This window comes from Mobula hypostoma, chromosome 1 (genome assembly GCF_963921235.1).
Source record: "Mobula hypostoma chromosome 1, sMobHyp1.1, whole genome shotgun sequence".
Taxonomy (NCBI): domain Eukaryota; kingdom Metazoa; phylum Chordata; class Chondrichthyes; order Myliobatiformes; family Myliobatidae; genus Mobula; species Mobula hypostoma.
In genome coordinates, this window is record NC_086097.1 from 243,987,095 (window position 1) to 244,012,092 (window position 24,998).

Consider the following 24,998-nt stretch of genomic DNA (forward strand, 5'->3'; position numbering starts at 1 on the left):
GTTATGGACTTTGGCAGAAAAAATAAACGGGCAGACTACTATTTAAATGGGGAAAGAATTCAAAGTTCTGAGATGCAACGGGACCTGGGAGTCCTCGTACAGGATACCCTTAAGGTTAACCTCCAGGTTGAGTCGGTGGTGAAGAAGGCGAATGCAATGTTGGCATTCATTTCTAGAGGAATAGAGTATAGGAGCAGGGATGTGATGTTGAGGCTCTATAAGGCGCTGGTGAGACCTCACTTGGAGTACTGTGGGCAGTTTTGGTCTCCTTATTTAAGAAAGGATGTGCTGACGTTGGAGGGGGTACAGAGAAGATTCACTAGAATGATTCCGGGAATGAGAGGGTTAACATATGAGGAACGTTTGTCCGCTCTTGGACTGTATTCCTTGGAGTTTAGAAAAATGAGGGGAGACCTCATAGAAACATTTCAAATGTTAAAAGGCATGGACAGAGTGGATGTGGCAAAGTTGTTTCCCATGATGGGGGAGTCCAGTACGAGAGGGCATGACTTGAAGATTGAAGGGCACCCTTTAAGAACAGAAATGTGAAGAAATTTTTTTAGTCAGAGGGTAGTGAATCTATGCAATTTGTTGCCACGGGCAGCAGTGGAGGCCAAGTTATTGGGTGTATTTAAGGCAGAGATTGATAGGTATCTGAGTAGCCAGGGCATCAAAGGTTATGGTGAGAAGGCAGGGGAGTGGGACTAAATAGGAGAAAATGGATCAGCTCATGATAAAATGGTGGAGCAGACTCGATGGGCCGAATGGCCTACTTCTGCTCCTTTGTCTTATGGTCTTATGGTCTTATGATCATATTGTGATCACTGTTCCCTAAGGGTTCCTTAACTTTAATCTTTCTTATCACCTCTGGATCATTGCACAACACCCAATCCAGCACAGCCGATCCCCTAGTGGGCTCAACAACAAGCTGTTCTAAAAAACCATCCCTTAGACATTCTACAAATTCTCCCTCTTGAGGTCCAGTACTGGCCTGGTTTTCCCAATCCATTTTCATGTTAAAATCCCCAATGATTATCATGACATTGCCCTTCTGACACGCCTTTTCTACCTCCTGCTGTAATTTGTAATCCACATCCCGGCTGCTGTTTGGAGGCCTGTATACAACTGCCATTAGGGTCCTTTTACCCTTGCCATTTCTTAACTCAACCCATAGAGACTCTATACCTTCCAATCATATGTCATCTCTTTCTAATGATTTAATATTTTTTCTTATACACAGGGCCACACCACCCCCTCTGCCTACTAACCTATCTTTCCGACACACTGTATATCCTTGGACGTTCAGCTCCCAATGGCAGCCATCCTTTAGCCAAGTTTCAGAGATAGCCACAATGTCATACTTACCAATCTATAGCTGAATTTCAAGATCGTCCATTTTATTTCTTATGCTGCGTGCAATTCAAATACAACACTTTCAGTCCAGTTTTTGTTGCTTTCAGTACCTTTTCCTTGATGGTAGCAATGAGAGGAGGGCATGTGATGGGGGAGGGGGCGGCGTTCCTTAATGATGGATGCCACCTTTTTGAGCCGCTACCTTTTGAAGATGCCCTTGATGCTGGGAGGGCAGTGTCCATGATGGAGCTGGCTGAATTTGCAACCCTCTGCAGCTTTTACCAATCCTGTGCAGTGGCCCCTCCACACCAGACGTGATGCAACCAGTTAGAACGCTCTCTAACAGTGCATCTGCCGAAATCTGTGACAGAATTGGTGACAGACGAAATCTCTGCAAACTCCTAATGAAGTATAGCTGCTGGCATGCCTTCTTTGAAATTGCAAGAATATGTTGGGCCCAGAATAAATCTTCAGAGATATTGACACCTCAGAATTTGAAGCTGCTCACTCTTTCCACTGCTGGCACCTCGATGTTATTTTTACATGATCTGCCTACTTCTCTCTTTCCTCCAATTCCCACTGGTATAATGCCCTGAGAGTGATTGCATATTTCGTATCCCTGAGTTATACCCGTGTGGCCTCGCTGGATAGCCCACCAAGATTTTCTCTCCTAGCTCAGCAATGACATTCTCCCCAAGTGCTCAACTCTCCCACTTCCTTGACGACTCTTTCTGTCACATCTAAAACATAGTACAGGCCCACAATGTTCAATAGGTACATTTAATGAATGACAGTTAAACATTTGAACCCCAAAGCCCCCCAGCTCCCCCTCCCACGCACAAACAGCAGCAAGGCAATGACCCCCCCTCCCCCACCAGCAGAAAAACATCGGCACCCCCAAAAGAGCACTCAAGCATGCAGCAAAGCATCAATAAAGACACAGGCTTGAAGTACCCCAAAGACCACTCGTTCACCCAGTAATTCAAAATACCACAGGCTCTCACTCTAATTAATAAGGGGAAAAGAGGGTCCTCGTTTCACAGCAAGAGGGGAGACGTAACAAACAATTCACTGATATATGATGTCAAGGGTCTGTTGCATCGCTTTTTCCGAGCTCTGTGCCCAGAGGGTGGGCCCCAGGGCTCAGGTCTCTGGACACACGGCCCACAGCAGCTAACTCGCTGCTCCTGATGTTTCGTGTTCTCCCGCGATGTCTCGGTCAAGGGCACCGGCCTTGAATCAGCCCGTCTCCAGAGCCAAGAAGATCCAGCATCCCGAAGGCACTAATCTTCCAGGCCGTGTCTTTGGGATGTCAAAAAGCGGCCGGTCCTAAGGCCCTGAGGTTCAGGTCCCATTCCCGCAAAGAACCAAAGTCAGAGTGTAACTCCAGGTCAGGGTCTCCAAAAGAACCTTGAAAAGGGAAAAAAAGAGATGTCAAAGATAGAAATAGAGTTCAGTGTTGTGCTGACCTTTAACCTTCTCTAAGATCTACCTATCCCTTCCCTCCTACATAGTTTTCCACTTTTCTATCACCCGTGTGTCTATTTAAATGTTTCTTAAATGCTTCTAATATCTGCCTGTACCACCATCCCTGGCAGGCCATTCCGTGCACTACTCTCTGTGTAAAGAACTTACCTTTGACAATATCTTTATCATTATGTGCCATGTCGTCGTATGACGTGGGCAATCATGGTCTTTGTTTCTGCAGAAGTGGTTTGTGTTGCCTTCTGCTGGGCAGTGTCTTTACAAGACGGGTGACCCCAGCCATTGGCTTCAGAGGTCGTCTGCCTGGCGTCGGTGGTCGCATAACCGGACTTGTGATATGTACCAGCTGCTCATACGACCATCCACCTCCTGCTCCCATAGCTTCATGCGACCCTGATCTGGGGGCTAAGCATGTCACACCTTGTCCAAAGGTAACCTGCAGGCTATCAGAGGGAAGGAGTGCCTTACACCTCCTTTGGTAGAGATATATCTCCAACCCGACTCCCACTTACCTTTGACATCCCCCCCAATCACCTGAAAATTATGCCCCTTGCTATAACATCTGAACTCTGCAATGTTGAGCTGCCAGTTCTGCTCTTCTCCCAACTAAATTTTGTAATGATCATAAAGACCACAAGACATAAGAGCAGAATTAGGCCATTCGGCCCATCAAGTCTGATGCTCCATTTCATCATGGCTGATCTTGGATCCCATTCAACCCCATACGCCTGTCCCCTCACCACATCCCTTGATGCCCCGACCAATCAGGAATCTATTAACTTCTGCCTTAAGTATACCCATGGACTTGGCTTCAACCACAGTTTGTGGCAGTGAATTCTACAGATTCACCACTTCTTGGCAAAAAAAATTCCTCCTTACTTCCGTTCTGAGAGGTCACCACTCAATTTTGAGACTGTGCTCTCTAGTTCTGGATGCACCTACCATAGGGAACATTGTCTACACATCTACCTTATCTAGTCCTTTCAACACTTGGTAGGTTTCAATGAGATCCCCACGTATTCTTCCAAATTCCAGTGAATACTGGCCCAAAGCTGCCAAATGCTCTTCATATGTTAACCCCCTTATTCACAGAATCATCCTTGTGAACCTCCTCGGGACTCTCTCCAATGACAATACATCCTGTCTGAGATAAGGCGCCCAAAACTGTTGACAATACTCCAAGCGCGGCCTGACTAGTGACCTATAAAGTTTTAACATTATGTCCTTGTTTTTATATTCTATTCCCCGTGAAATGAATGCCACCATTGCATTTGCCTTCCTCACCACAGACTCGACCTGTAAATTAACCTTCTGTGAGTCTTGCACGAGGATTCCTAAGTCCCTCTGCACCTTTGATGTTTGAATTTTCTCCCCATTTAGATAATAGTCTAAATGCGATTGTTCCTTTACCAAAATGCATTATGGTACATTTCCCAATACTGTATCCCATCTCCCACTTTTTTGCCCGTTCTTCCAATTTGTCTAAGTCCTGCTTCAATCGCATTGCTTCCTCAGCACTATCTACCCCTCCACCTATCTTCGTATCACCTGCAAACATCTTGAAGAGTAGAGTGACATTTGCAATTTTCCATTCCTCCGGGATGCTGCCAGAATCAGTGATTCGTGAAAGATCATGACCAATGCATCCGTTATCTCTTCAGCAACCTGTTTCGGGTCTCCAGGATGTAGTCCATCTGGTCCAGGTGACTTATCCACCCCAAGACCTTTCAGTTTGTCTAAAACTTTTTCCTTTATAACAGAAATGGCACTCAGTCCTGCTCCCCGACACTCATGGATACCTGGCACACAGCTAGTGTTTTCCACAGTAAAGATTGAAGCAAAATACTTAATAATTTCATCTGCCATTTCTTTGTCCCCAGTTACTACCTCAACAATTTCAACTCTCACCTCCCTTTTATTAAAAACATTTAGTATCCTGCTTTATATTATTGGCTAGTTTGCCCTCATATTTCATCTTTTCCCTTCTCATTACTTTTTTAGTTGCCTTTTGATGGATTTTAAAAACTTCCCAATCATCCTACTTCCCACTCACTTTTGCTACATTATTTGCCTTTCCCTTGGTTTTTATGTAGTCATTAACTTCTCTTGTCAGCCTCGGTTGCCTACCCCTCGCCATTTGAGAACTTTATCTTCTGTGGGACATATCTGTCAGATGCATTGTTAAGTATCCTCTCTAATCCAACTGGGCAAGCTCCTCCTTCATGCCTCTGTAGTTCCCTTTATTCCATTGTGATATTGATAATGTGACTTAAGCTTCTCCCTCTCAAATTACAGTATAGCTTTAATCATATTATGATCTCTGCCTCCTAATGGTTCCTTTATGTTAATAAGATCTGGGTTATTACACAACACCCAATCTAAGATAGCCTTTCCCCGAGTAAGCTTGAGCACAATCTGCTCTAAAAAGCCATCTGGTAGGCATTCAATAAATTCCCTCTCCTGCGATCCGCCACCAACCTGATTTTCCCAATTCCTCAGCGTACTGAAGTCTCCCATTACAATTGTGACATTACCCTTATTACATGCCCTTTCCAGCTCCATTTACAAGTTCAACCCCACATCTTGGCATCTATTTGGAGGCCTATATATGATTCTCATAAATATTTTTTTTACACTTGTAATTTCTTATCTCCACCCACAAAGATTTACCTCTTTCTAAAAAAGTAATTCCACCTCTTGCCAACAGAGCCACATCACTGCCTTTGCATTCCTGGCGGTCCTTTCAATACCACATACCGATATTGTAGCTTAGATGTACGCTCTTGTTGAGTACTTTTGCTCTGTCTTCTGCAAAAGGCAGGATCTCCTATTGGTCACTCATTTCAATTTGATTTCCCATTCTGTCATATCTGTCCAGGATCTCCTCTACTTTCAAAATGAGGCCAAAGTCAGGTGGAGGAGCAACACCTCATATTCTGTCTATGTAGCCTTCAGCTTGTTGGCAGGAACATCGATTTCTCCAAATTCCAGTAGTTTCTCTCCACCCGCCCACACCCCTTCCTCCTTCTCCCTTTTTCCATCTCGCACTCATTTTGACTCCCATCTCATCTCTTCTCTTCTCCTCACCTGCCCATCATCTGGAGACCCTCCTCCTTCCCTTTCTTCCATGGTCTACTGTCCCCTCCTATCAGATTCTTTCCATCCATCTCCTCCGAGCTTCTCATCTCTTCCCCCCTCACCCTCCCACCCACATACCCTCTCAACTGGTCTCACCTATCACCTACACAAGAGATTCTGCAGATGCTAGAAATTCAGAGCAATACACACAACATGCTGGAGGGGCCCAGCAGGCCAGGCAGCATCCGTGGCAGTAGTTCCCAGCCTGGGGCCCATTGACCCCTCGGTTGTTGGTGGGGTCCATGGCATAAAAAAGTTTGGGAGCCCCTGGTCTATGGAAAGGAAAAAAACAATTAATGTTTTGGGCCAAAACCTTTTATATGAACTGATGAAGGGTTTGAGAGAAAAAATGAAATTGCAATTAATTCAAACAGCCTACAAAAGTCCCTTATGGTACAAATGGAAAGAAGGAGTGTTTTAAAATAGCACGGTTGCATACTATTGGTTAAACTACACTGTATTTAAATGAATGAGGTTGTGCGCATTGGGGCATATTTCGTTGGAGCAGAGGAGAATAAGAGAGGATCTTATAGAGGTGTATAAAATCACAAGAGAAGTAGATAGAGTGAATGTGCACAGTCTTTTTCCCAGAGTTGTGGAATCAAGAACTAGAGGCCATATGTTTAAAATGAGAGGTGAGAGATTTAATAGGAACCTGAGACGCAGCATTTTATCCATCCAGAGAGTAGTCCATTTATGGAATGAGCTGCCAGGGGAAGTGATTGAGACTACTTGGAGGAATATGGGCTAAACATGGCAAGTGGGTCAAGCTTGGAACGGAACCACTGGGCTGTTTTCCATTTGGGTTGGTCAGCATGGACCCGATGGGCTGAAGGGCCTTTATTTCATGCTGTATGTCTCTCTGAGTCCATGACCCTCACAACACAGTGCCAGCTGAGCACTGCACTACACTCATTAAACTAGAGATACAAGAGACCGCTGGACCGTAAGACCTTCAGACACAGGAGCAGAATTAGTCCATTCTGCCCATCGAGTCTGCTGTGCCCTTCATCATGGAATACTTCTTACCCCTCTCAACTCCATCTCCCTTGCCTTCTCCCTGTACCCCTTGATGATCTGACTAATCAAGAACCTGTCAACCAGTAGCATTGTACTCTTTACATTTTAACCTGTGTCATAAATGCGCTTTGCCATTTGTTAAATTGTTTGTGGAAACATTACTTTATACATTGTGTGTGAGTTATACGTACTGTGTTGTGTATCTTTATCTGGAGGAACGTTGTTTCATTTGGTGGTGTACATGTATATCATTGAAACAGCGATAAATTTTACCTTGAACTTGAAATTAATCTAAACATACTTGCCTCAACATGATCCCTTCTCCCTCCGTTCCCTGCATGTTCTCATACCCATATCCCTCTTCATGGCTCATATCTGTGTCCTGTCAGCCCATTCCATACACTGACCTCTCTCCGTGTATGAAAACTTGCCTCATAAATCTCCTCTAAATGTTTCTCTTATTTTAAGTCTATATTGTCTGGTATTCTGACATTTTGCCCCCAGGAAAAAGACTCTGACTATGTCTAGACTCACACATATAAAATGCTGGAGGAACTCAGCAGGTCTATGGAGATAATTAATTAAATCATCAGGACTAGAGAATGGCCTTGGCCCGAAACATCAACTTTATTCATTTTTATAGATGGCTGACCTACTGAGTTCCTCCGGCAATTTGTGTGGGCTGCTCTGGATTTCCAGCATCGTAGAATATCTTGTGTTTCTGACTATGTCTGTTAGAATTTTATAAACATCTATCAGGTTTCTCGTCAGCCTCCAGATCTCCAGAGAAAGAAAGCCATCTTTGTCCAACTTCTTATTTCTAACACTCCCCAACCCAGGAAGCATCCGGGCGAACCTCTTCTGCACCCTCTCCAAAACCTCCAGGTCCACCAGAAATGCACACAGTTCCCCAGGTACCTGACCAAAGTGTTTATGACTGCAATCTGACTTCCTCCCTCCTCTACTCAGCAACCTGACCAATGAAGGCATGCATGGCCCCACACCTTCTTAACAACCATAATCTCCTTGTGTTGCCACTTTCAGATGCAGTGAATTATCAGAGGCACCGAAATTGTGTTTATCCACCTGTGGTATAACCTTCCAACCCAACAAACCTCTGCCACCCAATTGCACCCATGTAACCGTATGTCTTTGGACTGTGAGAGGAAACTAGAGCACCCAGAGGAAACCCTTGCAGTCACAGGGAGAACATACAGACAGCGACAGATCTGAACCCAGGTCGTTGGTGCGGTAATATCATTATGCTAGCCGCTACATTACCATGACTGCTAAATCATCCAAGGGTTCCTTAAATGCCCCTAATGTATCTGCCTCCTGGTTATGTGACCACTGACGCCAGGCAGACAATCTCTGAAGAGTATTGATAATGACTGGTGTCACCCATCTTGTAAAGAAACTGCCCAGAAGAAGGCAATGGAAAGTCACTTCTGTAGAAAGACCACGATTGCCCACATCGTACGACACAGCACGTAACAATGATGATATATACCGTATACAGCCCTGAGATTCATCTTCCCGCAGGCAGTCACGAAATAACGAGACATCATAGAACCCGCTTAAAGAAGAACCCCACTCAACGAAGTCCATCAAGCACTCACCACACATAGGAAAGAACAAATCACGTTGCCAACAGAAAGCAAGCGATTAAGACACAGAACATTGAGCATCAAACCGCAGAGTCCAGTCCCCGAAAGCGAGGCCGCATCCACGAGCCAATGACGGGAGTGAAGCCGGTCCAGAAGCCGATGGCCGCAGGCCACAGGCACCGAGTCAGTCAGTTCAGCGCCGTGTCGATGGCTGCAGGTCACAGCCGCAGAGCCAGTTTGCACTGAAGCAGCTTGATCAAGTTGTGCGGATCGTATAATGAACTGCAGAATCTGCAAAGTGGGTCCCCAGCCACGAGCCACCGAGGAACTGAACCTTTCAGCGTTAGACCCAAGACTTCTGCACCATGCACCGGCAGCAGCGGGGGGCGCGGGGGGCTAGTCAAACACGGGCAGACAGGCTCTGAACACCTGTTCGTCGATTTCAATCTTGCTCGATGATTTAATCCGCCTGGAATAATAGGCTCCTGTTCCGCCATTAGGTATCGATGGTTGCCCTCTCATGCCTGCCAAATTCCCCGGGAGATAGCAAAAATGCCAGGTTGCATAGTTGGCTGAAAAATACGTCTTTGAAATGGAGATTGCAGGCTGCAATCGATCACCGTTCAGAAGAAGTATACTTAAACCAGGGGTTCCCCACCTGAGGGTCTCCACGGACCCCTTGCTCAACGGTGTTGGTCCATGGCATAAAAATATTCAGGGACACCTCATTTAAAAGAAGAGTATCTAGTAATTTTGTGAGCTCTCTGCAGGATGTCGCCGTTGGTCGCTGCCACCATTTTACCAGAGTGAGAAGTCAGTTTCAAAGGGTTGGAACCAGCTAAATGCAGGTAGATGTGAGCGTCAACAGGTACATCACCGCCACTGTGTGGTTCACCATTGCAGCCTCGCTAGTTAGCTGAAGTATCTGTTTCTGATGGCTTTCAACATAAAAATGCCTTCTGATTATGAGCTTGTACATGTGGTTGATAAGTAAATGACGGCCTTGTGGATAGTCAGAAGTCAGAAAAAACATCAGATTAAACTTTATTTTTTTATTTTATTTTATTTAGGGATGCAGCTCAGAACAGACCCTTCCGGCCCAACGAATCGCGCTGCCCAGCAACCCACCTATTTAACACTAGTCTTCTTCTTTTGCCCGCCACACCACTGTAGAATAGCAATGAGGGTCCTCCATCTCTGGTGATGTTCACGGCTCCTTCATCGTGCCAGTAGCTTCCTCTCGGTTTACCGTCAGTCGTGCAAGTCCCAGGTGGAGACTCAGGAATACCGCCACACACAAATGTGGAAGGATTCTTCATTGGTGTTTCTGTAATAATTTTGTTTTATCCGTCAGGGTTGTTAACCCTGAGCTGAACCCCCGAACCTGGAGGATCAATGGACCACTCTTGGTCTGGCCTCTACCCTTTGACCTGTTTGGCATGGGTGACCCTACCAAGAGCCAAAGCACAAAACCCGGACTCCAGCCAGCAGAGCTCTCTGGTCCACTGAGGCACGCAAGCCTCCAAACCTTGACAAGGTTGTGGTCCTCAAGGAGGTAACACCAGCCTAATCACAGGACTATTTACAATGAATAACTAACTTACCAACTGCGCGTCTTTGGATTGCGGAAGGAAACCCACACAATCATGGGACAAATATACATGTTTGAGACACCAGGCAAAATCATTTGATTCCAAACAATTGGTTTATTGATCATCACAGAATGTTGTCTGGTGCTTCCTGCTCCCTGCCCTCTCCCTTCCCCTTTTCCCAACCGTGATTCCCCTCTCCCTGACCCCTCAGTCCACAATAGAGACCCATATCAGAATCAGGTTTATCATCACTCACATATGTCATGAAATGTGTTTTTTTTACAGCAGTAGTATAGTGCAATACATAAAATTATTACAGTGCTGTGCTACTACCTTAGTGGAAAGAGTGTGCTTGCATCTACCCTTTTTATAGTCCTGTTGCTGTTAGCTTACCTGTTTTGGTAGTGGGAGCCCAGTATTATCTGGTGCTTTTCTACGAGAATATTAGTAAGTGCAAAAGACATTCATTAGCCAACTTTTTTGTGACCTGGGTTCAGTGAAGCTGCTGTTGGGAAGGAGTTTGTGCCTGACAACGTATTACTGTATAAGAACAACATGGTAGCGTTGTAGTTAGTCCATTGTTTTGCAGTACCAGTGATCACCAATTAGGGTTCGAGGACATAAAACATAGAAAATTATAATACAGTACAGGACCTTCCGCCCATGGTGTTAATCTACTCGTTCTAAACATCTACCTCCTAAATATCCCTCCAGTTTTCTACATTTCACTTCAAAGGGGAGAAGATGGCGGCGCGACGACAGCGCGCGCGGCCTCTCTGGTGATGAATATCTGTTATCTGTCAAATAGGGGACCGTGAACAATCCTGATTTGATGGAGACAGACATGAGAGCATAGCGGAACATCTGGAAAACTTCTGAAATGTCTGCTTTGCTACCGCTGCTACTGTGTGGTAACCGGAATCTCTGGAGCTGAAGACCTCAAAATCCTCGGCTTTGCATGTTTCAGCGGCCGGGGAGAGGTCGAAGGCGCTCAGGAGGCTGTATCGGAGAGGCTGCTCGGAAGCTCGGAGTTTTCGGACAGATGGACTTGGGGTCGGCTGTTGTCGGCTGCTTCCAAGGCATCGGCAAGTTGACGGTGCCTGGAGGCTTATGGCAGGGAGTTTCTTCCTTTTGCCGCCTGCTATCAGGGACTTAGGAGTTGATCGACTCGGGACTTTGAGACTATTTTTTTTACTGTGCCTTTGGACTGTTCTTCATCAAATTATGGTATTGCTTTGCACTGCTGTAACTATGTGTTATAATTATGTGGTTTTGTCAGTATCAGTCTTTGGTCTGTCTTGTTTTCTGTGATATCACGCCAGAGAAACATTGTATCATTTCTTAATGCATGTATGCATTTCTAAATGACAATAAAAGAGGACTGAGTGTTCTCATAATCTAAAAAAGTTCAAAGTAAAATTTATTATCAGAGTACATACATGTCACCACACACAACCCTGAGACACTTGTACACGGTGTTTCTTTTTTTTTGCGTTAAATTTAAAATGGCTTCATTGTTATGTTATACCGGGGAATGCTTCTTTGTTATGAGCCAATGTAACTGAACGTTACACACTTTTTTGGTGGAAAAACTCAGCAAATCTATAGAATGGTAACTGTAAACAGGATCTGTAAACTGTAAACAGACTGCGCAAATGTGGATAATAAATAGCAATAAATAACAAGCATGAAACCACAAGTTAAAAGAAATGAGTGTAGTTATCCTCTTTTGTTCAAGAGCCTGATGGTTGAGGGGTAGTAACTGTTCCTGAACCTGGTGGTACGAGTCCTGAGACGCCCGTACCTGATGGCAGCAGCGAGAAAAGACCATGGCCTGGATGGTGGAGATCTTTGAAGATGGATGCTGCTTTTCGACAGCAACATTTCATTGAGATGTGCCCAAGATTGGGAGGCTTTTACCTGTGATTTTCTAGGCCGAATCCACTACCTTTCATAGGATCTTTTCCTATTTAAGGAGTTTGTACATTCTCCCCGTGACGGTTAGGGTTTCCTCTGGGTTCCCCTGTTCCCTCCCGCATTCCCACAAAGACATTTTACGGGTTAGACAACTAATTGGTCAGATGGGTGTAATTGGGCGACACAAGCTCATTGGCCGGTAAGGGCCCATTACCGTGCTGTGTCTTTGTTTGTCACATGTACATTGAAGCAACGAAACACACAGTGAAATGCACCGTTTGCTCCCGTGACCAACACCGTCCGAGGATGTGCCGGGGGCAGCCCGCGAACGTTGCTATGCTTCTGACGCCAACGTGGCACGCCCACCGCTCACTGACCCGTATGTCATTGGAATGTGGGAGGAAACTGTAGCACCCAGAGGAAAGCCACAAGGTCATCGGGAGGACGTTCGGACACTTTACAGACAACAGTGGGAACTGAACTCCATTCAGTGGCACTGTGAAGCATTACTGTAACTGTCTAATGTCAATGAAAATATGCTCCAGTTTCCAAGAGTTGTCTCTCTATTTGTTGTACTAACATGCTCTACAACTAACAATTAACCTTGATATTTAATTAAATTAGATATATGGTGTTATGCAATAGTCTTTGGCACATTTATATATATATATATATATATATACCTGTAGCTTGGGTGCCTAAGACTTTTGAACATAACTGTATTTGTCAATGCGGAGTGGAGAGCGAGTTTGTAAATCTGGCGGGAGCAAAGGGTGTTGGGAATGGCGAGGGTGGAACGCCGCAGGAGAGGTGAGGTACAGGTATGAGACAAGAGTTTCCAGTGGTGTGGGTGCAAACACACCCAAACCCTGAAACACCAGGCAAGGTCACTAGATTCCTAGCAATTGGATTATTTATCATTACCGAATGTCTCTCTGGTGCTTCCTGCTCCCTCCCCTCTCCCTTCCCCTTTTCCCAACCATGATTCCCCTCTCCCTGCCCCCTTCTCGCTCTCAGTCCACAATAGAGACCCATATCAGAATCAGGTTTATCACCACTCACATATGTCATGAAATTTGTTTTTTTTTGCAGTAGCAATACATAAAATTTCTACAGTGCTGTGCAAAAGTCTTAGCTATATTATGTGCCTAATACGTTTGCACAGTACTGTATGTGATAACTTCTGAACTTTGAACATGAAGTATAAAATATACAACTATAAATTTGATGTTAATCATGTGACAGATATCTAATAATGTTTTCAGGTTGCCTTAGGTGGCAGGTTTTTAACAAGGCTTTACATTAGGAAACTGAGCGGGTAGAATCATTCCAGGTTTATTTTTGTTACTAGGTGTATATCAGTTAACCATTACATAGGTTAAAAAATTCATATTAGCTGATAATAAGTTCACTGCTTTAAGGTGGATAAGCACATCTTTTGTTGAAAGCTTGTGAATGAAAATGCTAGACTGCTGCAGGTGTAATGGCTCTTTAAAGATCCAGCAGCCAATGGTCTTGCACTCATCAGCCGGCGCTCCAGCATCACGAGCAAAACTGTGAGCAAGAGGATGGTTATTGCATAGCTACAGGAGATTTAACAGCTCCGTGTGTGGGCGGAGTGAGCTCATCTCGAGAGCAGCAGGGGAGAAGGGGAGAAAACATGTCTTCTAGGAAGGCAGATCCGTAGCAGCTCTGAATGAGAATGTGAGTTTGTAACATGAACTTGACATCCGAGATTTTGTTTGAGGTAAGAACGAACGTTTCATTTTTCGAACTGCTTCTTTCCCGTTTTTATTTTTGTTAATTGATTTCATAAGATTGCATACTGAGGTATTTCAGAATCAGAATCGTGAACTATTAAATGTGCCTTCTGTAATTCTTCATAAGTTGTCTGCAAATTTTGCCAATCCCTTTTCGAGATTTAGTGCCTTTACCTTTCAACGTTGTTTCTCAATGCACAGAAAGCACAATTTTCTTAGAGAAATCTTCCTTTCCCTTGCTACATTTCATTGTATGTTATTCCGGAAAATCTATCATCGTGAAATGTGGATGAAGCTGCCCAGCTTAGTTGCACAGTAACATCTGAGAGTCAGTACGGCAATTATGTATTGCATAACCCCGTACCAGTTGAAACAAAATACGATCCATGTTGTTAAATATAAATAATGATCAATCAATATTTATGGGAAATTGTTAGAGATATTTGTGAACACCTCTACTAAAATGAAGAAAAACTACCCTATATTTTATTTCGGATATGCTGATGTTAGTTCAAAATGCAGGACACAAAAAGATTATATGCATAATAAAAATAGATGTAGTATATCACATAATAAGTAGTTTTAGCAATTAAATGGACAAATATTACAACAGTATAATTCAAAAAATACAGAGCCTGTGATGACAGAATTTGTTCTTTGCTTGGTTTTTGAATTATACGCTTTAAGAATAGTGTTACCAGGACAACCATAACATCTTCATTGTGAGCTAGCTTACACATCAGGCATGGTCCAATTTTAGAATAATTTAAATAACACAGGAACCTGCGGAGCAGTGGTACAGTTACGGATGAAGGTTATAGTTGATCGTTGTATCCCAGCCTTGCAAAGGACCGGTGAGATCTGAACAGAGCGGGATTTGAGACAGCTGTCAATCTTTTTTATAACTTTGACACTGTGAAGATATTTCAAGTATGCAAGAATCTGCCGTTGAGTTAGCAACTTCTAACACTGTTGTTGAAAGAACATTGAATAATTTTGTGAAGAATTTTGCCCGCTATGCTTTGGCATATTACTCGTTTACGTCCATTAAAAAAACATGCCGGAAAGAATTGTCTCACAAAAATCAGTAATGATCAAAGAAAGATTCAAGCCCTTTTAAAAAGGCAATTTGTTCTTTATTTCTCTGTATAATGGAATAATGGAATCATAGAACACTAGAACACAAAAACAGTCCCTTCAGCCCATCTAGTCCATGACAAACTATTAATCTGCCTAATTCCATTGACCGGAACTCAGAACATAGCCCTCCAATCCATGTAACTATCCAAACTTGTAATAAATATTGAAATCAAACCCAATCAGCCACCTCCACTAGCAGCTCGTTCCATGCTCCCAGCGCCCTCTGAGTGAAGACGATCCCCCTCATGTTCCCCTTGAACGTTTCACCTTACTCCCTCCTTGACCGCTGGTTCCAGTCCTACCCAACCTCAGTGGAAAAAGCCTGCTTGCATTTACCCCATCTATACCCCTCATAATTTTGTGTGCCTCTATCAAATCTCCCCTCATTCTCCTACACTCTGGGAAATAAAGTCCGAATCTATTCAGCCCTATCGTAGAATAGACACAAGAAGTACTGCAGATGTTGGAAATCTAGAGCAATACCTACAATGTGCTGCGGGAGCTCAGCAGGTCAAGCGACATCGAGGGATGGGAATAAATAGTCGACGTTTCAGGCTGAGACTCGGCTCAGGTTCTTAAGCCCCAGCAGAATCCTGTTAAATGTTCTCTGTGCTCTTTCAATATTATTGATATCTTTGATGTGTGTTGTTTATTGATATCTTTCCTGTAGTTGGGTGACCAAAACACCTCACAATGTGTACTAGTGTTGATATGCTCCCTGCAAAAGACAAAAATAGGTGATAGTTATCTTACGTAGGCTCGCCAGCTCGATTCACTAAAATTATGTACAGAAAATTCATTAGCGATGAGCACCATCAGGATGGTGCTTCTATTAACTGATATTAAAACTTCAGGCTTAATTTTTAATGGTAATTGGCTGAGCCATTCATTTTCATCAACCCCACAAGTCATCTACTCTTTGGGTCAATGTTGATTCAGTTTAATGTTCCCTTAATGGGATCTACAGTATGTTTTTGTTCTATCAGCGATTTAAGGATTATCTTTATTTAAAACACGCACATCAAAGTTCAAAAAAATTTATTATCAGAGTACATATATGCCACCATATACAACCCTGAGATTTATTTTCCTGTAGGCATACTCAGCAAACCTATAGAATAGTAACCATAACAGGATCAATGAAAGATCAACCAGAAGACAACAAACTGTGCAAATGTAAATATAAATAAATAGCAATAAATAACGAGAACATGAGACGATGAGATTGTCGGTTATGGGAACATCTCAATGCAGGAGCATGTGTGTGAAGTTATCCCCTTTTGTTCAAGAGCCTGATTGTTGAGGGGTGGTAACTGTTCCTGAACCTGGTGGTGCGAGTCCTGAGGCTCCTGTACCTTCTAGCTTTTGGCAGCAGTGAGAAGAGAGCATGGCCTGGGTGGTGGTGTGAAATACATCATCTAAATCAATGACCTGCGCAGTCCAAGGATATACAAGAGGCAGCCCACAAGTGTCGCCATGCTTCCAGCACCAGCAGAGCATGCTCACGACTTACTAACCTTAAGCAACACACGCAAAACATTGGAGGAACTCAGCAAGTTAGGCAGCATCTGTGGGAAAGAATAAACAGTTGACATTTGGGGCCGAGAGGGAAGGGTGAAGGCACCGGAATAAAAAGGTGGAGGGAGGGGAAAGAGGCTAGCTGGAAGGTGATAGGTGAAGCCAGGTGGGTGGCAAAAGTCAAGGGCTGGAGAACCGGATAAGAGAGGAGAGTGGACCATTGGAGAAAGGGAAGGAAGCAGGGACCCATGGGAAAGTAATAGGCAGGTGAGAAGAATTAAAAGCCCAGAATGGGGAATAGAGGAAAGGGAGCGGAATTGTTTACTGGAAGGAGAAATCAATCAGGTTGGAGAGTACACAGATGGAATAAAAGGTGTTGCTCCTCCACCCTGAGGGTGGCCTCACTTTGGCACAAGAGGAGGCCAAGGATCGACACGTCGGAACAAGAACACAAATACTAACCTTCACCTGCACACGTTTGGAATGTGACAGGAAACCCAGACGGCCCTGTGGAGAACGTACAGACAGCAGCTAAAATTGAACACTGAGATAACAATTGGAGATATAAAGTGTTACACGAAGTACTACGCTATCGAGGTGCAATGACCAACAGTCTATGAGCGACGTTAGTAAAATTAGATGCGTACATTACTCTCTGAGACGATCATGGATTTTGGCTGTGATTGTTCTCGGCAAATTTTTCTACAGAATTGGTTTGCCATTGCCTTCTTCTGGGCAGTGTCTTTGCAAGATGGGTGAGCCCAGCCATTATCAATACTCTTCGGAGACGGTCTGCCTGGTGTCAGTGGTCACATAACCAGGACTTGTGATCTTTACCAGCTGCTCATGTGCCATCTACCACCTGCTCCCATGGCTTCACATGACCCTGATCGGGGTGGGGGGTTGTGTGTCTAAGCTGGTGCTACACCTTGCCCTAGGGTGACCTGCAGGCTAACGGAGGGAGGGAGGGGTGCCTTACACCCTCCTTTAGTTAGAGACGTACCTCCAACACGTCACTCTATCTTTTTGAGAAGAGTTGCTATTAGGGCATCTAAAATGTTCTGATGATACATCAGAACTTTGAACCATGTGGTGAGAAACAGTTTCCTTAGTTCCTAAATGGTTTAGGCAGGTCGCGAGTGAAGCAATAAGAAATTCAGCTCAGGATAGTGTTTTACTGGACCACAAACTCACTCTCCAAAAAAAAACACACACACAAAATCTGGAGGTACTCAGCAGGTCATCCAGCATCTGCTGAGAGGAATAAACAGCCGGCATTACAGGCCAAGATACTTCATCAGTGCCTTTAGCATCTTTATCTCCTAACCGTGTGGCAATCAAACCTGACAGAAATTGCAATAAAAATATTTTTGGGATTAAACAGGACACTCTTTAAGCTTAGGCAGGAGAATGTGGTTGAAAGGGATAATAAATCAGCCATGGTGGAATGGCAGAGCAGACTTAGTGAGTGAAATGGCCTTATTCTCCTCCTATGTCTTCTGGTCTTATGCTCTAATATTATATTCTAACTCAAGGAGGCCATGATATACCCATATCTAATTGGTTTCCAGTAAATAACTTAAACAAGACTGCTTTTCGGGAAAACCTGATAAGGAGAGCTAATTATTAAGAGTAACACACACAAAATGCTGGAGGAAGTCAACAGCTCTGGCAGCGTCTATGGAGATGAATAAACAGTCGATACTTCAGGCCTAGACCCTTCATCTGGACTGGAAAGGAAAGGGGAAGATGCCAAAATAATAAGATGGGGGAAGGGGAAGGAGAACAAGCTAGAAGGTGATAGGTGAAGCCAGGTGGGTGGGGGAGGGGTGAAGTAAGAAGCTGGGAGGTGATAGGTGGAAAAGGTAAAAGGGCTGGAGAAGAAGGAATCTGATAGGAGAGGAGCGTGGACCATGGGAGAAAGGGAATGAGAAGGGGGCACCAGGGAGTGGTGAGGAGAAGAGGTAAAAGGACAGACTAGGGAATTGAAGAAGAGTAAGGGGGAAGGGTGAAAAATCAATTGAAGTTAGAGAAATCGATGTTCATGCCATCAAATTGGAGGCTACCTAGATGGAACATGAGGTATTGATCCGCCAGCTCGAGAGAGGCCACATAATAGCAGAAGGGGAGACCATGGACTGACAGGTCAGAATGGGAATGGGGATTGGAATTCAAATCGAGTCACTAAGACTATTCTTTAAATTTCTTATAGAGCATCAAAAATCTTAAATTGTACAAAATTAAACCGCAGGTTTAATATAGCCGTTCCCATTAAAGATGAATAGCCAGATTCAGAGTTACAGCAAACTCAAGATTCAAGGTTGTTTCGTGTCATTTCCAGTACACAAGTGTAGTGGAGAATGAAATAATTCTTTCTCTGGGTCTGATGCAGCACAAAAAAACCACAATAAGATAAGGAACCAATAATAAAAACAACACAATAAATAAAAATGCATAAGATAGCTTATAAACACAGACTGTATTAAGTGAGGCTAGGCACAATAGTGTCTGTGCGTTAGGTGATTCTGACAGGAAATGATAAAGTAGCGATGGTTGGGGAGGTGTGGTGGGGTGGGTGGAGGTGTTGATCAGCCTTACTGCTCGGGGAAAGTAACTGTTTTTGAGTCTGGTGGTCCTGGCGTGGATGCTACGTAGGGAGTGGGAGTGGGACAGACAATCTATGAGCAGGGTGGGTGGGATCCTTCATGATGTTATCGGCCTTTTTTCCGGCACTTTGTGCCGGTGTCCTTGATGGTGGGAAGGCCGGTATCGCCAAATCTCGGCGGAAGTGACTTTTAATTTGTTTGATGTTTGTATTGCCTAATGTCGGTGTTAAAAGGGCAAAATAACAAATTACGATGGTGGCGCGTTCGACCGCAATGGCTTCTACAGAGTCAACCAAGAGTGTTGCCATCATTTTTAGAAGTATTATTTTATAATCGCACGACCCTGCTGGACATGAAGAACTTAAAGCCCTGCAGATCCACCCCATCAGCGAGTAGCTCGCTGGCAGAGAAACTGAGGAGTTGGGCTCAGAGAAACATTGGAGGAGTCAGTACACAGTGTGACATCACAGACGCCTTTCTGGTGATCGCAGGACCCTTTTGGACTTTGTTAATGTGGTATGCTGCAGGTCTGACTCACTGATTTATTGGCAGACCTGCAGAGCAATAAACATCGAGAATATGAGATGGTGTCCTTGAAAGCGAGTCCATTGGTTGTTGGAACAGTTCAGTGATGGGGTGAGTGAAGTTATCCCTTTTGCTTTAAGAGCCTGGTAAGTAATAACTGTTCCTGAACCTGGTGGTGAGAGTCCTGAGGCTCCTGTTCCTTCTTCCTGATGGCAGCAGCAAAAAGAGAGCGTGTCCTGGGTGGTGGGGGTCCCTGATGATGGATGCTGCTTTCCTGCAACAGTGCTCCATGTTGTTGTGTTCAGTGGGAGAGGAGGCTTCATCTGTGATGTACTGGGCTGTTTTCGTACCAGGCTGTGATGCAACCAGTCAATATACTCTCCACCACACACCTATAGGTGCTCATCAGAGTTGTAAATGTGATGCCGAATCTTCACAAACTTGTAAGGAAGTAGAGGCGCTGCTGTGTTTTCTTTGTAGTTGCACTTACATAGAGGGCCCAGGACAACCCCTCTGAAATGATAACACCGAGGAATTTAAAGTTGCTGAACCTCTTCACCTCTGATCCCATGATTAAGATTGGCTCATGGACCTGTGCTATCCTCCTCCTGAGTCAAAGAGGGAAGGTTGTTGATAGTTTTCTTCTGAACGACTTCCATAGGTTTCTTTGTTTCGTGAACGTCTGGAGAAGACATACTTCAGAGATGTATACCTGCAGATCTTGATCTCGGAGTTGTTTCCTCGACGCTGTGCGTTGCTTTGGATTTCCAATATCTGCATACGTTTTCATGGTTCTATGCTGCATGTATACTTTGATAATAAATGAAACTTGAACCTTGAACCTTGAACTTTGGATTAATAGCATCAGATTCCAACAACAAGCTGTCGGTAGATTCTGACGTATAATTGATTTAGATGAGGCTGGTTGAGGGTGAAATGTTGCTCAGGACACTATAGAACTTCTCTAGTTTTGCTTCAAAGAAAGAAATGAGTTTTCTAATTTTCCACTGAAAAGACTGAATGTGTCCATGGTTCATATTTTATTTAGAAAATGACATTTGTAGTGTAGAAACAGTCTCTTCATATTGCACCAAAATTATCCAAGACATCTGTTATTGCTACCTTAATTGCTAAGTTATTACAGCAATGATATTGCAGGATGTTTAAAAGTAAGTTGTAAGCTTTATTTTTTTCCCTTCGGTCTATGAGTCATCCTTTGAAGGTAGGTGGGATGAATTGTAGATGCAGTAACAATTGAATTATGAATTCTCCTAGCTTGTGTGTTGACAATTAGTTCTCTCAGTTTGAAAATGATGAATATCCTCTAGGTACAGCTGTAAATGTAATTTTAGTGCAAAACATTCAAAACTCGCTCGATTGCTTTGAAGTTTTTTTTCTTTTTTTATTGAGATATAGCGCAGAATAGACCATAAGACCATTGACATAGGAGCAGAATTAGGCCGTTCAGCCCATCGAGCTTCCTCCAATATTTCACCATGACTGATCTGGATCCCACTCAACCCCATACGCCTACCTTCTCGCCATATCCTTTGATGTCCTGACTGATCAGGAAACTATCAGCTTCTGCCTTAAATATACAAAATGCTGGAGGAATTTCTATTTACCAACAGGTAATCTTTTTGGTCCCAACTAAAAAGCATGTGGGTTCACAAACTAACTATTTGTGTGCACACCCACTAGGATTCCTTGACCCTTCATGAACAGTCAATGAAGAGAAAAGGTATTACCCAGGATATGAGTCTACGCTAGCCAGGTGTTCCTCATGGTTCCACTCCAATCTCCACATGTCCTCCACATCCACGATCGTTGGTCTCTGATGGTTGGAGAAGTGAAGCTCCTAACTCTTATAATGTTCCTCATCAGTTCAAATGATGCATCTCTATTGACTCAAAGTCTCCTGACCTCCCTGGGTCACCTTCTGATTAGTGCTGGCCCAGGACTACAACCAGGATTGTACTATAGTCTCTGCCCTCTGCCTCATGCCTTTGTTCTTTTCAACTCTGACTGGTTCAAACCAGTCAAACTAAGTGACCCAGACACTGAGCTTCCTCCTTCAAGTCTGTGACTTTACATAATATACAGCTACTTGTCTGAGAATAGTCTCAGGTTTAGCAGCTCATCAGCTGAAACTTCTTGTGTCCACATAAGTTATCCCAGTGCAAGAATCAGTTCATCAAAGAGTTCATAAAATGGGTGGCTGCAAGGACAGCCTCACAAAATGGCCGCCTCCATCTCCTTTAAGCACATGGCAAGAACAATAACAATCGGTTTGTCTACTTCCACTGTCCTTGATTCATTCAAATTCACTGATTTGTAGACTGTAGCTCTTTCTGGCCAGCACCTTCATATTCACGGACCGGGAACACTATCTCACTCTTTGCTCTCTTTTTGCACAACTAATTTATTGTTTATATTTAGTTCTTGTTGTAACTTATCGTAATTTTATGCAAAACAACAAATTTTACAACATATATAAGGAAAAATAAACTTGATTCTGATTACTAATTATATTTCTCGGCAAAATTCTGAATAAATCCATTATTTTTCCACTACTGAGAGCCAAATGGAAAGGAAAGATGTGTCATAAAAATGTTTCTTAATTTATTTTTATTGAGATACAACACGAAGTAAGCCCTTCTGGCCCTTCGAGACATGCCACCCAGCAACCCCTGATTTAATCCTATCCTAATCACAGGACAATTTACACAATTTACAACTTAATCTACCAAAAACTTTTGTTTGTGGGAGGAGACCAGAGATGCGGTCACAGGGAAAACATATGAACCTCTCACAGACAGCGTCTGGAATTGAACCTGGGTTGCTGGTACCGTAAAGCGTTCTGCCAACCATGCCACCCTGAAGTATTCAAGTTTAGAAGTTTTTAAACTGTGAATCTCTCCCTTTGGATGCACTCACACTCACCCGGGCAGCATTCAAGATTGTGCATGGAATTGATTGGATAGAGGTGTGCAAGGTGAGGGGGGATCTGATTGAAACGTATAAGATCCTAAAGGGATTGGACAGGCTAGATGCAGGAAGATTGTTCCCGATGTTGGGGAAGTCCAGAACGAGGGGTCACAGTTTGAGGATAGAGGGGAAGCCTTTTAGGACCGAGATTAGGAAAAACTTCTTCACACAGAGAGTGGTGAATCTGTGGAATTCTCTGCCACAGCAAACTGTTGAGGCCAGTTCATTGGCTATGTTTAAGAGGGAGTTAGATATGGCCCTTGTGGCTACAGGGGTCAGGGGGTATGGAGGGAAGGCTGGGGCGGGGTTCTGAGTTGGATGATCAGCCATGATCATAATAAATGGCGGTGCAGGCTCGAAGGGCCGAATGACCTACTCCTGCACCTATTTTCTATGTTTCTATAACAGGCATAGATAGAGTGGATAGAGACTTTTTGCACAGGGCAGAAATAGCGAAAAATACAAGGGGGCATAATTTTAAGGTGATTGGAGGAAAGTATAGGGGGGACATCAGAGGGGAATTTTTACACAGATAATTGTGGGTGCATGCCAGAGGTGGTGGTAAAGGTAGATAATTTAGGGACATTTAAGAGAATCTTAGATAGGCACTCAGATACTCTGCCCAAAACAATAAAGACAAGCACACCAGACACCATCTTCACCATTCTATCTACTTGGCTGCGATGATGGTGCTGGGTTTTCCGGCAGCGAAGTACTAAACTCAAGCAAACATCTTAAACTCTATCTGAGATAGATAACTATGGGTACCCTCACTGAAGGGGGGTGGTTATACTGCAGCCACCCAAACTTCAAAGGCTAGATCAGAATCAGCTTCAACATCACTGTCATATATTGTGAAATTTGTTGTTTTGGTGCAGCAGTGCATTGCAATACATAATAACAAAAAATCTATAATTTACAATAAAAAATGTATCAAAAATTAAATAAGTAGTGCAAAGAGACAGCAAAAATAGAAGAAAAATAAATAGTGAGGTTGTGTTCATGGATTCAATGTCCATTCAGAAATTGGATGACAGAGGGGAAGAAGCTATTCCTGAATCATTGAGTGTGTATCTCCAGGCTCCTGTACCTCCTCCCTGATGGTAACAATAAGGAGAAGGCACATTCGGCATGATGGGGATCCTTAATGATGGACGCTGCCTCTTTGAGGCATCTCCTTTTGAAAGTGTTCTCGATGCTGGGGAGCATAGTGCCCATAATGATGTTCGCTGAGTTAGCAACTTTCTGCACTTTTTCCAATCCTATGCAGTGGTCCTTCCATACCAGACTGTGATGCAACCATGTAAAACTTCACGAGACTCTTTAGTGACATATTATGTCTCCTCAAGCCCCTAATGAAATATAGCCATTGCCGTACCTCCTTTGCAATTGCATCGATGTGCTGGGTCCAGAAAAGATTTTTAGAGATGTTAACACCCAGGAACTTGAAACTACTCACCCTTCCCAGTGCTGATCCTTCAATGAGGACTGGTGTGTGTTCTGTCAACTTTCCCTTCCTGAAGTCCTCAAACAATTCCTCGGCCATATTGATGTTGGGTGTAAGGTTGCAACACCACTCAACCAGCTGATCTATCTGGTTCCTGTACGCCTCCTCATCACCATCTGAAATTCTGCCAACAATAGTTGTGTCAGCAGCAAATTAATAGATCGCATTTGGGCTGTGCCTAGCCACACAATCATGGGTGTAGAGACAATAGAGTACTGGGCTAAGCTTGCGTCCTTGAGGTGCACCAGTGTTGACTGTTAGTGAGTAGGCAGGGGGTAGTTTTTCAGCTCTGACTGGGGGTCCCAGTGAGGAAGTCAAGTGCCCAGTCGCAGAGGGAGTAACGGCCTGCAAACCCTGCCAGTGCTGATGTGCATTCAATTCCATCTAACTTCAATCAGAATTGTTTTCTCACTCTTAAAATAGCCTTTTGTGGGCTGTAGCTGAACTACTTGTCTCGTTCTGCATCTGAGGCCACAGGTCTAGGCCTCAGCAGAATGTGAATCTCCTGGTTCATCCACAGATTTTGGTTGTGTATGTCCGGTAATTTCACATACTTGTTTATCCCCCACAATGAGTTTAGCTGCCAATACCCTCTATTTGAGCGGTGGGTCCCATACACCCTACCAAGGAGACAATACTTCCAGTTAACAAATTAGTTTAAATCCAGTTCATTTATTTTTTGATACAAGTTTAAATGCAGACAAAATTCTTAAAATGCATTTAAGACTCACAGAGGTTTTCATCTAAAATTCTATATCAGTTTCTGAAATACAAAGGATTCCCAAAACACAGTGCAGTTCCTATAAGCTAAAAAGACTTGCCAATGAGTTGCAGATGCACAA

General features: G+C 43.7%; 1 protein-coding gene across 9 annotated transcripts in view; it reads left to right on the forward strand.

The window, feature by feature from the left end:
* The window catches only part of arpp21 (cAMP-regulated phosphoprotein, 21), a 414,287-nt gene that overhangs the window by 136,892 nt on the left and 252,397 nt on the right, over positions 1-24,998 (forward strand). For 6 of the 9 annotated variants that reach the window (XM_063066315.1, XM_063066349.1, XM_063066355.1 and 3 more), the window contains exon 1: positions 13,691-13,859. The exons of the other annotated variants lie outside the window; for them this stretch is intronic. The gene's annotated coding sequence lies outside the window, so the exon portion shown is untranslated. Of the gene's footprint in view, positions 1-13,690; positions 13,860-24,998 lie in introns of those variants that run through there. 9 annotated transcript variants of the gene reach the window in all.